This window comes from Mytilus galloprovincialis, chromosome 3 (genome assembly GCF_965363235.1).
Source record: "Mytilus galloprovincialis chromosome 3, xbMytGall1.hap1.1, whole genome shotgun sequence".
NCBI lineage: Eukaryota > Metazoa > Mollusca > Bivalvia > Mytilida > Mytilidae > Mytilus > Mytilus galloprovincialis.
The window spans coordinates 90,015,063-90,028,696 of NC_134840.1; the positions used below are offsets into that span (position 1 = coordinate 90,015,063).

The 13,634-nt window shown below is 32.7% G+C and overlaps 1 long non-coding RNA gene across 1 annotated transcript; it reads left to right on the forward strand.

Moving 5' to 3' along the window:
• Window positions 1–378: 378 nt before the first annotated feature.
• LOC143066624 (uncharacterized) lies at window positions 379–8,614 on the forward strand. The gene is made up of 3 exons (XR_012975704.1): window positions 379–1,578; window positions 2,406–2,448; window positions 7,995–8,614. It is a non-coding gene; the product is annotated as an uncharacterized LOC143066624 (long non-coding RNA).
• The last annotated feature ends 5,020 nt before the right edge of the window (window positions 8,615–13,634 follow it).

Consider the following 13,634-nt stretch of genomic DNA (forward strand, 5'->3'; position numbering starts at 1 on the left):
TTAATTGGTATTCAGTTGTGTAAGATGTTAAGGTATTGCTATTTTGATTTCAACATTTGAATAATCAAAATTACAAAAAGGCGAGCCATATCTCTGTGATAACAGTTAATTTGCTCATTGTTGAAGGATGTACGATGGCCTATAGCTGTTAATGCTGTGTCATTTGGTCTCTTGTAAAGAGTTGTCTCGTTGGCAATTTTGTTCAATCCGCGAAAAAAAAGAAAATTTACACCCCGCGAAAATAACCCGCTATACGGTATACTCCGTTTGCAGGCACTGCTGAAATGTAGTACATAGAAATCGAAAGTTCACAATTGGGAAGCTGAAATCATCTCTTGTAGTAATTCTTTCTTGTATTTAATCCATTGCCCGGCATAATCCTCGACTGAATCCATCAGTATTATGAAATTGTATTTCCAATTGATGGATTTAGACTCACGATATTTCGGACCTTTGGATAACACATTTTGCAGGCAAGTTTAATTAAAACTTTGGGATTCTTATCAAAATAATTACAAAATCGAAAACTTTGCTGAACAACTACAGATGATGTTAACGTTTTGGTAAGAAAATTAACAGATGGTGTACCTAAGGTAAAATACTGTATCAAAATGTCCGATGAGTTAACGGTACTGTGTGATGGAGTAGGAAACATATATTAAAAGTTAATGCTTTTTATCCTGTTTCCTTACTCATGTCATTATTTATACTGCACCTTAAAGTGAAAATAAAACACCAGATTCTAATTTGGTGGCTGTTGAAAGAAATTGTGCTATTCAGATGATAATTAATAAACGAAAGTATTTTTAGTTTCACTAACAACCAGATACTCTATAATCTAATTATTAAGACGTTAATGTTTATACTTAATTTAGTGGGCGATCTGCACCCGATCAACCTATGAGTTGATCTTAGGCAAACATCGGACCACAATATCCTCATGGATCATTAATTCCGCACTCATGGTGCAGTATTCACAAACGACATAAATTAGCAAAACAAAAAATTTATTACTAGCAATTTGCAACAAATATTTCAATCGTAGGTGGTTAATCATTTGTGATTGCAATATGATGAATTTTCAATACTGTTTATTTGTGACAGGTATGTGTAGCTTTACACATCTAAACCTGCAATTCTAATCATTTTGGCGGGAAACCACCTGTAGCAATCTTCTGCCAAAACTCCATGTTGTAATATTTTGACATCTTAAAATTCGCAGAGCAAATGCGTCAATAAACGAGGAAGAGAAATGAAAGATTGCAATACAAGTACTCTTTAGTAAACATTTTTGTTAGCATGATGAAACGCAGGTGTCAAGCAAATTTGAAGAAACAAGTTTGGAAAGAACGATTAAATGCATTATAAACATCAACTGTTTGTTAGTGGTTGTTATGATGTAGGTATCTTCTGATCTGTATGCCTGTTTGATGTTCAGTGTAATGTAACAATAAACTTTAAATGTCTCTGTCATACCTGGTTTTCTGCTTCTTACTTATATATTGCAGGTGCACTCGTTTTGCGATCGGGAATTTGGCATCGATTTGATGAACTTGTTTCCTTAGAACTAATGATAAGGTATGCAAGGTACATATAGAAATGAACATTGGCTTGATTGAACATAATCTCTTCAGTGATTTCGTAATTATTGAAATTCTTGTTAGATTATTTTCAACGTTGAACCCATCTATAATTTCGTTTTCTTTCCTTTTCCAAAATTATTCTATATTACATTATGAATCAAGTTTTCTCACTATGTATGAAGAGACTCGTTGTTTGCAATGAAAACCATCTACTAGGTGATTCTAGTGGCAACAAGGATCGACTCTACTTATAGAGAAGAAAAAACTCTTTCTTTTTAATGGGGCGAACAAAAAGTGCGGGAAAATATTTTATTTTGTAAAGGTCTAAATAAAGGATTCACAAATAAAGGAGTTGATCGTTACCTACGAAACATAGACGTTAGTAAGAGATGATTGAGTTCACCGATATTAGACAGACTTATTTTTTATCATTTCAGTAATTCACTCAAGTGAAATAGATCATTTCTGGTTAATTATAATTACAAACAAAATTACTCGGAATACGTGCATTTTGTTATAACAGATTATGATAGCATGAACAAAACTATATGTAGCCAGGGTGTACATGAATGAAACAGCATTGCTAGCCTGTAGTACACCACACAGCAAAACAAAAATAGCTAAATTAATGTTATGTATGTGTCTAAGTATGGTGATATTTTGTTGATTTTTCTTTGAATTCATTATCATGAAATCTATTTCATGTGGAAAAAATCTGTACATTTAATCAAACTCTTTACATATCTCAAGATTGTAATTACTATTAGGCGAGACAAAATAATATCTGTAATATGCACACCTATGTTTTTTTTTTAATTTTAGATCTGATTTTGCGATTGTTTAGATTAAAAGACAGAACCAGAAGGTAACGTTAATGTTTATAGCAGGTGCTATTTTCATTTGGCTCGTAATAGACTTCACGCACTGTCAATGCCAGGTATAAATCTTTTTTGCCAGGTTATACACAAATGAAGAAGGGTTCATAAACCATTATTTAGTAGAATTCCATTCCATTACTGACACCCAAGGCATTCTTAAATACAAATTCCAGATATGACGAGGAAAACTTCTAAAGCAGATCAACGAAAATATGAAATAAAGCCAATTTTCATTAACATTTATGAAGTAACGCTAACAACGAAGCCAATTACATTGAATTACGTTCTGGAAGTTCAAATGCAGCTCGAATAAATCTGTTTTAAAAGCGCTTAAGTACAAATGTATACAAACTTTAACACGTTTTTCAGTTTAACCTATGACAATGTAATGCATTTAACTTTTTTACGTATGTAAATTTTTGCGATCGTACTATGTGTCCTAGCAGGTATTGTAAATTATTATATATTTTAGAAACAACAATATACATCTACACTCGGGTAAAAATTAATTATTTGTATAAATGCAAAAATCAAGGACGAAATAAAGATGAATTGAGTCACCAATATTTTCACTAATGTGGGTGAAACGGAAAAAATATAAAATGTTCATACTGATTTAACATCATTGACAATTCTTATAACATGTGTGATTAAATAGTATATAAGTAACGAAATAATAACATAGTTCACCAATATTGTGAAATTTGGTATATGGAAGTGCATAGGTCATATTGTATACTTTAATGCAATTGCTACAGCAAGAACCTTTTGGATACTCAATTTCATACATTAAAATACCCCCTAAAACAAATTCAGAGTAAGTTAAATAAAACAATTTATAATTGCAAAAACAAATTGTGCCAGTGACATTGCTTCTATATCTGGATTCGGATGAGTCACCCCTTTATTGTTTTATTGCTACGAAGTCACTTTTGTATGAAGACCAATTAAAGAGTGTTACTATCTCTCAAAGTCACTTAGGGACGACATCAAAAGATCAATGTAAGATAAAAAACTTAATTCAAATAGTTTGGGGGTGGGGGGGTTGAACGGCTGCAAGATTTGGTTATCCGACATTGATTTTTACATATATCTATATGGGTCAATCAATTTTTCCCAAATTAAGTTAAGAGGGGGGTGGGGGGATCAGTGAAAAAACTATGTGAATTAAGTTTTTTATCCTTCATTGAACTTTTGATGTCGTCCCTTAATGATCAAGATATATACTCATGGTCTAATATGTAATTCACATTATATCCGATAATAATATAAGCAAATCCAAAGATGAAACTAAAAACAAATACATAGTCTGTGAGAATGTTAAATTAAAAATACTACAAAAAAAACTTTAGCAAAAATATAAAGATGTATATGACATTAAGATATCCTCGCTTAACCAAAATGGTTAACTTCTTTTGTTAACGCATGTACAAACTGGAAATAAATTTAAAAAATATTTGACAACCCTAATCTTGATGCAAGAACACTTGTTGAAATTTTAAAGTTATTGATCATTCCCTCACTATTGAAACAGGAAGATATAAAAATATTCCACACCCCCAAATACTTTGGAATTTATAATTTTAAATTTCAGTTTCTTTATTTCTTTATTTTCAAGCCTGTTGTAATGAATTCTTTCTTTTTTTTAGAAAATATCCAAATGCGGATATGCTTCGTCGACGTACTGCCGGTGAAATTCAAAGGCAGTTTTTATTTTAAACAATCAAATTAATAAGTTTAAATCTGTTCTGATGGATATTATTTAAACACTTTCTACAACATTTGAAATTAAGAAGTCAAAACAGGGGAGTCAAATATATTTGACAATATTGATTTGCTCAAAGACAATTCTGGAAATTTTTCATCTGATTCAGATGGAAGTGTTTTCCATTGCATCATTTTGATAGTTTTCGGTGATGTCAACGAATTTTACGTAGCTCATACGATAAATGAGCTAAAAGGGTAAAAAATCTGAAAATCACACGTTGCCACACTTTTCTTCGGGTGTTTAATATTTTTATTTTCCAACCGAGATAAATAGGGTCTTTAACATTATGTTCTTCATTTTCGTCTCTTTAAAGAATTAGACTTTAAATGCATTTTGTAACCGTGTCCAAATCTTGCCGCCCAATTGCACCGCAATTTCGCGGGCATCTTCTTGTAGATTTTAAATCAAACTACTAAACGGTCAGCAAGTTAAATCTTTGTATAGGCTGTTTTTAAAACAGTATTTAAAACGGAAAACAGGGGCCCTTGAGGCTTAATAAAAACAAATAACAATTAAAAATGGAACTGATGTGTATTTGTCTTTGTTACTGTCCATGTTAAACATGTTTATGTTCAACAACATACTGATAAGTCTTTGTCACTGTTTATGTTTAATTTGATCCGATGAAACTTTGTTATTGTTTATGTTCAACTTGCTACTGATAAGTTTTTGTCATTGTTTATGTTCAGCTTGATACTAATAAGTCTTTGGCAAAGGTCATGTTCAACAAGATACTGATAAGCCTTTGTCACTGTTTGTGTTCAACAAGATACTGATGAGTCTTTGTCACTGTTTATGTTCAACAAGATACTGATGAGTCTTTGTCACTGTTTATGTTCAACAAGATACCGATGAGTCTTTGTCACTGTTTATGTTCAACAAGATACCGATGAGTCTTTGTCACTGTTTATGTTCAACAAGATACTGATGAGTCTTTGTCACTGTTTATGTTCAACAAGATACTGATGAGTCTTTGTCACTGTTTATGTTCAACAAGATACCGATGAGTCTTTGTCACTGTTTATGTTCAACAAGATACTGATGAGTCTTTGTCACTGTTTATGTTCAACAAGATACTGATGAGTCTTTGTCACTGTTTGTGTTCAACAAGATACTGATAAGCCTTTGTCACTGTTTATGTTCAACAAGATACTGATGAGTCTTTGCCACTGTTTATGTTCAACCTACGATAACCTCTGGAACTTACAAATCAACCTACGATGACCTCTGGGACTAACAAATAAACCTACGATAACCTCTGGGAATAACCAATCAACCTACGATAACCTCTGGGACTAACTAATCAGCATACGATAACCTCATGGACTAACCAATCAACCTACGATAACCTCATGGACTAACCAACCAACCTACCATAACCTCATGGACTAACCAATCAACCTACGATAACCTCGTGGATTAACCAATCAACATACGATAACCTCATGGACTAACCAATCAACCTACGATAACCTCATGGACTAACCAACCAACATACGATAACCTCATGGACTAACCAATCAACCTACGATAACCTCATGGACTAACCAATCAACCTACGATAACCTCACGGACTAACCAATCAACCTACGATAACCTCGTGGATCAACCAATCAACCTACGATAACCTCATGGACTAATCAATCAACCTACGATAACCTCATGGACTAACCAACCAACCTACGATAACCTCATGGACTAACCAATCAACCTACGATAACCTCATTGACTAACCAATCAACCTACGATAACCTCATGGACTAATCAATCAACCTACGATAACCTCATGGACTAACCAATCAACCTACGATAACCCCATGGACTAATCAATCAACCTACGATAACCTCATGGACTAACCAACCAACCTACGATAACCTCATGGACTAACCAATCAACCTACGATAACCTCATGGACTAACCAATCAACCTACGATAACCTCATGGACTAACTAATCAACCTACGATAACCTCATGGACTAACCAATCAACCTACGATAACCTCATGGACTAACCAACCAACCTACGATAACCTCTGGGACTAACCAATCAACCTACGATAACCTCGTGGATTAACCAATCAACCTACGATAACATCTGGGACTAACCAATCAACCTACGATAACCTCGTGGATTAACCAATCAACCTACGATAACCTCATGGACTAACCAATCAACCTACGATAACCTCATGGACTAACCAATCAACCTACGATAACCTCATGGACTAATCAATCAACCTACGATAACCTCATGGACTAACTAATCAACCTACGATAACCTCATGGACTAACCAATCAACCTACGATAACCTCATGGACTAACCAACCTACGATAACCTCTGGGACTAACCAATCAACCTACGATAACCTCGTGGATTAACCAATCAACCTACGATAACATCTGGGACTAACCAATCAACCTACGATAACCTCGTGGATTAACCAATCAACCTACGATAACCTCATGGACTAACCAATCAACCTACGATAACCTCATGGACTAACCAATCAACCTACGATAACCTCATGGACTAATCAATCAACCTACGATAACCTCTGGGACTAACCAATCAACTTGCAGTAGTATCGACCAAGTGTTATGCAACTGGGTTGCATCAGTTGCATAATGATTTGATATTTGTTCTAAAACTCTATAATGTTGAGTTGAACTATGTAAGCAATATCTTTACTTTAAATTTGAATTTGTGTTTCTTTCAACAAGCAAAGATATAATTTGCCCAAAGTCCCATGCAAATACTTGGATATTTTCTGTTGTCATTTGATGGTTTTTATTGTTTTTTTGTTTCTTTAATTTATTTCATTTTATTCTAATTATGATTTTTTTCTGTTGCAGTATGTGGTTGTCTGGAATTTCCACAACTTTCATTCATTTTATGCATGTTTCCAACCTTTATTATGTTTATTTTAATCAGATCTAAATCATTTTTAAGAAAAGACAAACATTCTATTAATTGTTGTGGGTATCTGTATCTTTTTCAAAGAAAGACTTTTATATAATTTATTGCCAGAAGTTGGTGCGTTCCGCTTCTTTACACTCAAAAAATGGAAACCGAGTTACGCAGCTGAAATGACAACGCGAATGCAATATAAATTTACTGCTCAATATTTCACGAGGAATGGTAATTGTTTAATACATCCACCAGAAAACTGTTTAAGTTTTCCATTTGCTTTAATAATCATCTTACCGTTTTAGAAAAGCTCATCATATTTGCTGAACAATAAAAAAGATATCAGCAGCTAATTAGTTTCACAGACAAAAAAAAACTCATAATCGTTATTAACAGGGCATACAAGTCAGTACAGAACTGTAAAAATTACCAATGCAATGTACTTTTTGAAAAGATCGAGAACTCTCTGTGACCCTTTTATACACCTAAGAGAATAATAAAAGAAGAGATTGTTTTACTTTTTACAAAAGACGTATAAAGTACTGATTCAATGTCGTGTAGACAGTTTTAACGAATACAACCGTTTTGTATAAATCGGTTTTATCTGGGGATGATTATGAAAATATATATCAGTAAGGATTCAAGTATCTCTTTATAAACTTATTATTCATGAAAACTGGCACAGTTTTATGTCGACGAATTGACAATAAAATTATAAATACAAATGCATGAAATCCTAAAAATATAAACATGATCATATCGACAGCAAAATGAAATACTATTCAATAAATATTGGTATAACCAGTTGAATTTAACTTAAAAGTTTAATGATCTGCATATAAACCATTTATTACAGTGTGAAATCAGGAGGTGTGCCATATAAACCAATCACTTCAGTGTGAAGACAGGAGATGTGTCATATGAACCAATCATTTCAGTGTGAAGACAGGAGATGTGTCATATATAATAAACCAATCATTTCATATAAACCAATCATTTCAGTGTTAAGACAGGAGATGTGTCATATAAACCAAGACTTTCATATAAACCTATCAATGCAATGTGAAGACAGGATATGTGTCATATATAATAAACCAATCATTTCAGTGTTAAGACAGGAGATGTGTCATATAAACCAAGACTTTCATATAAACCTATAATTGAAATGTGAAGACAGGAGATGTGTCATATAAACCAACCATTTCCTGTCTTAAGACAGGAGATGTGCCATATAAACGAATCTTTTCAGTGTGCAGACATGTACAGGAATTGTGTCGAAGTGTGTAAAGAATATGATTATAGTAGTAAACACGTGATTCTGACTCGCATAACCAAAATTGTAGGAATTGATAATGGTACATAAAACATTTGCAAATAAACTGTATAACGTTTTTATCCCATTCCGACTCGATGGGTACTGTTTAGGGGAATTTATCATATATTTCTTTTTTATCTTTCTTTCTCCTTCTATTTAATCTTTCTTTCCTATATACTTCTATTTAATCTTTCTTTCCTATATACTTCTATTTAATCTTTCTTTCCTATATACTTCTATTTAATCTTCCTTTCCTATATACTTCTATTTAATCTTTCTTTCCTATATACTTCTATTTAATCTTTCTTTCCTATATACTTCTATTTAATCTTTCTTTCCTATATACTTCTATTTAATCTTTCTTTCCTATATACTTCTATTTAATCTTCCTTTCCTATATACTTCTATTTAATCTTTCTTTCCTATATACTTCTATTTAATCTTTCTTTCCTATATACTTCTATTTAATCTTTCTTTCCTATATACTTCTATTTAATCTTTCTTTCCTATATACTTCTATTTAATCTTCCTTTCCTATATACTTCTATTTAATCTTTCTTTCCTATATACTTCTATTTATCTACATGACAAACAAATTTTGCTTTCGTCTTTGTGGTCTTCACAGTTCTATCGATGCTAACGATGACTTCGTATATTTCGTGCAAAATTTTTCAGTCTTTATGACAAATCACATTTTTGTTGATTTTTTTTTTTTTTTTTATATTAAAAAATAATTTTGAATGTTAACATGTTGAAATGAACAATACTTGGCAATTGTTAGTGTTCATTATGACGACAGAGGCATACATGTTAAATACCAGAAGGCATTGTGAGATTGTTAAATTTACAGGATAAAACATCTAATATTAGATGTACAACTATTATACAAGAATCAAGGTCTCGGGAGGTTTTGTAACAAAATATAATACTAATTATTAATTCTAGCTCGAACGGCGAGATGGTATTATGGGCAAAGAAGAACACCACACTAAACGTGAAGATGTTGTATCAATATACAAAATACCATACGGCTAGGTTGGTTGTATCGATATGCAAAATACCATACGGCTAGGTTGATTGTATCGACATGCAAAATACCATACGGCTAGGTTGTAAGTTATGAAAGTTTGTTAAAAAAAATAATTCCAGTCTATTATAATATAAAGTAAATGTGACATTTTGCCTTTGTTGAAGGACCCAATAGTTGGAGGTTTTATCCATCAAATGCTTGGTGCGTAAGTAAGAATATGTAATATATAAGCCACAATATTTCCAAAGTCTAATCTGGTTTCAAAAGTTGAGAAACCAACAAATGCCTATAAACAAACTAACCTGTTCTCTGATAATTTTTGTTGGTTATTTATTACTTCTTTATTTTTATTTGGAGCTTACAGAAACATCATACAAAACATAGTGCATTGCCTATGAATTTCTTATGTCTTGTTTTTTAAGCATGTGTTATATAAATAAGAAGTTAAAGGGTGTAATATGTATTTGTTAAGTTACAGATTGGAAAGACCGTTCTGTTGAATTGAATAAATAGTTTATCAATACATGTTGTTAAATCTGAGTATCTGTGGTATTTGGTTACTTGATTTGGTAAATAATCTCCCAACTTGAGATGCTATTAAATAAATCTCCCAGACGGGCATTTATCGTTTATAAGCAAGAATATATCTTAATGGAATATACATTTTCTGTTGATGGATCCGTAAGAAATCTACATGTTAATCTTTCTGGATCAATCGAAATGCATTACGATGTTTACACTTGAACACGTGTTTAAAATCAACAAATAATTATGTCTTTGAACAATGAACACCTGCAGAAGGTCACATAAGGTCATTGCCACCTGTATAGACAATATGGCCCGTTGAAACAAGGTTTTACTGGTAATATATTTCAAACAAAATCAATATTAACTGTAAAGCAAAAATTATAAATCACTTCTCTAGTGGGTTAATTTCTTTGTTCAGGTCAACTTTTACCCTCTAGTCTTATTGAACGAAAGTAAGAAATTCATGGAAAGTTTGTATTGCTAAGATAATTTTCGTTTACGGTATAACTAAAATGACGTGTAAAGCCCATATTTAAACCATTTATGTGTCTATGTGTATTTACCAACTCATTAAGGAAAGTGTGTTTAAAACGCAGATCAATCGAGGTCGGTAAGAAAAAAATTGCCACTACTTAACATCATATATAACCAATATGGCTACTTTGACTAAACCGAAACAAAACCTATTTCGCTAAACCGCGCTGAAAGTGGCGGTACATGTTTTCTGCTAAACGGCGCTGACAGTGGCAATGAATGTTTTTTGCCAAACGGCTTTGGCAGTGCAATAAATGTTTTCTGCTAAACAGCGCTGATAGTGGAAATAAAAATGTTTTCTGCAAAACGGCACTGACAGTGGCAATCAAAAATGTTTTATGCTAATTGGCGTTGGCAGAGGAAGTAAATGTTTTCTGTTAAATGGCATCGGGGTGGCAATAAATGTTTTCTATTAAACTGCGTAGTGGCAGCGGCAATAATTTTGTTCTGCTAAACGACGCTGACAGTGGCAATAAATGTCTTCTGCAAAACGGCGCTGACAGTGGCTATAAATGTTTCTGCTAAACGGCGCTGATAGTTATCAAAGGTACCAGACTTAAAACTTAATACGCCAGACGCGCGTTTCGTCTACATAAGACTCATCAGTGACGCTCAGGTAAAAAAAGTTAGAAAGACAAAATGTAAAAAGTTGAAGAGCATTCAGGTTCCAAAATTCCAAAAAGTTGTGCCAAAAGCGCTAAGGTAATATATGCCTGGGATTAGAAAATCTACTTTGAATAATTCACACTTTTGCAAATAGCAAATTTATAAAAATGACCATACAATTGATATTCATGTCAACACGAGTGCTAATTACTAGGCTGGTGATACACTCGGGGACGAAACGTCCACCAGCAGTGGCATCGACCTAGTGGTGTAACAAGTTATCAAAGGTATCAGGCTTATAATTTAATACGCTGACAGTGGATACTAGTAAATGTTTCTGTTAAACGGCCCTGACAGTAGCTACTAATAAATATTTTCTGCTAAATGGCACTGACAGTGGCTACTAATAAATATTTTCTGCTAAATGGCAGGGACAGTGGCAACTAATAAATATTTGCTGTTAAATGGCGCTGATATTTTAAAAAGGTGACTTATAGGTCCAATGGGCCGGGTGTAACTTTGACTATAAACTTTGTAATTGTATTATATTTATGTTCACAAGTCACTATAATAAACAAATTACTTACTTACTTACTCCACAGTAAATGTTTAGCATGATAAGATGAACCATAAGTTTTGATAAAAGAAATGATTCTATGTGTTATCCATTATGATTATATTTAATGTGACATTTTATAATTAGTCTGGGTCTTCTTAATTTTCGCGAGTAGGAATCGCATTTAGCACAGATCTTATTTGAAATTAAATTTAACGAAGTTATGATAATTCTACTAACGACATGTCATAAAAAGGGCTGTAGTTTGCTTGTTTCTTCTGGATAGTGGATTCTAGTATATGATTAATTACAGATAGTGTTTTGGACAAATTCACTTTACAACATTTTAGTGGAAGTGGTTAAATACTGTATGATATGTTACATGTTTGTTTTCCAATAGTACTGCGATATGTCCCCACTTCCCGAACATTTCACTCTGCACAAAAACTCAACTACTGAAATTCGATTGATGCAGAAGGAAAAGTGTTTGCCTGTTACAATTGCCAACAAAATTCGAGCTTTAGTTCAATCATATCACAATTTAATCTTTATTTCAGTATTTCAGTTTAGTTTCCAATTCATGTTATTAAGTTTAACAACGTATAAAACAATTCCCCTTGGCACTTGTTATTGTCACATGTCATTGATTAAATGCTAAAATATTGATTTATATATAAAGAATGATTAGAAATATATGAAAATAAGTATATGCATTAAAATCTAGAGTAGGTGTTGCAGCTCTATATTGCTGTACTTTTGTACATTTCACCATCATTAAAAGCCAAAAACAGGATTACATTAAATTATTATAGAAAGTTATTGATGTTTATTAATAAAAATATTTATTGTCGTAAAGTATAGCAAATAAAGTTTGTGATAAACAAAACACACATTACAACATACTTATAGATTAGCGTTGATCATCTCAACGAGATTGATTTTCTCGCTTGAGCCGGTACGGCTCAAGCGAGAAAAACAATCAAGTTGAGATGACCAATGATAATCTGTTTATCGCTATTTTACCTATGACGACATTGTCAATTTCATGTCAATTTCATTAGCGACGCCACGTGCCTCCTTAGTTTCTAGCGATTATTTTCCATCTCAAGCGAGTAGCATGATGTGAAAAATTATCTCACAAAAAGATCAAAGGAAAAATGCACAAAATAGCGATAAACGTAATACAACAAATCTTATAACTTTCAGTTAATCAAGAGTCGTTTGTTCTCAGTTCCATTGACCGTTTTATGAAAAAAACCTAGACTGTGTACATGTTGCAACTGTGTTTGGTGGAGTATGCATAGAAAATTTTCTTTGCTAGTGAAGTTCATTAAGTCAACACTTTGAGAAACAATTTAAGACACAAATTATTAAAAAAAAAAGTATGTCGTTAATTTAATGAAAAGCACATGCAGTGGCTGTATATTGTTTAAGACGATGAAAGAACATGTATCTGTGTATTCAGATTTCATACATCTGGTTAAATCACCTGCTAGTTAACATCACTCAGACATGGCATGTTCGTGGTGTAACATAGGGTGTTGATCTAAACAAATACAATATGCAAGACATAATTAATTATCATTACGTGTAAAAGTTATTAAAGGTGACATTTCCTTTCATTAGCATCTGTATGTAGTAATCTATCGGTTTCCTGGTCATCGATCACAATCATTTATCGTAACAATACTTTTCCACAAATATTTGAAAATAGTTTGTTTTGTAATGTCCACAGTAGTCTTATTGAACGCCGTGACATAGCATTGTTCATACATCTATCAATACACATTTTAGTTATTGTTCATATTGTCCAAGCCTAAGTTTGCAATAATCATTAAGGTCTTACCGATGTTTTGCTAATAGTTATCAAAGGTACCAGGATTATAATTCAGTACGCCAGACGCGCGTTTCGTCTACATAAGACTCA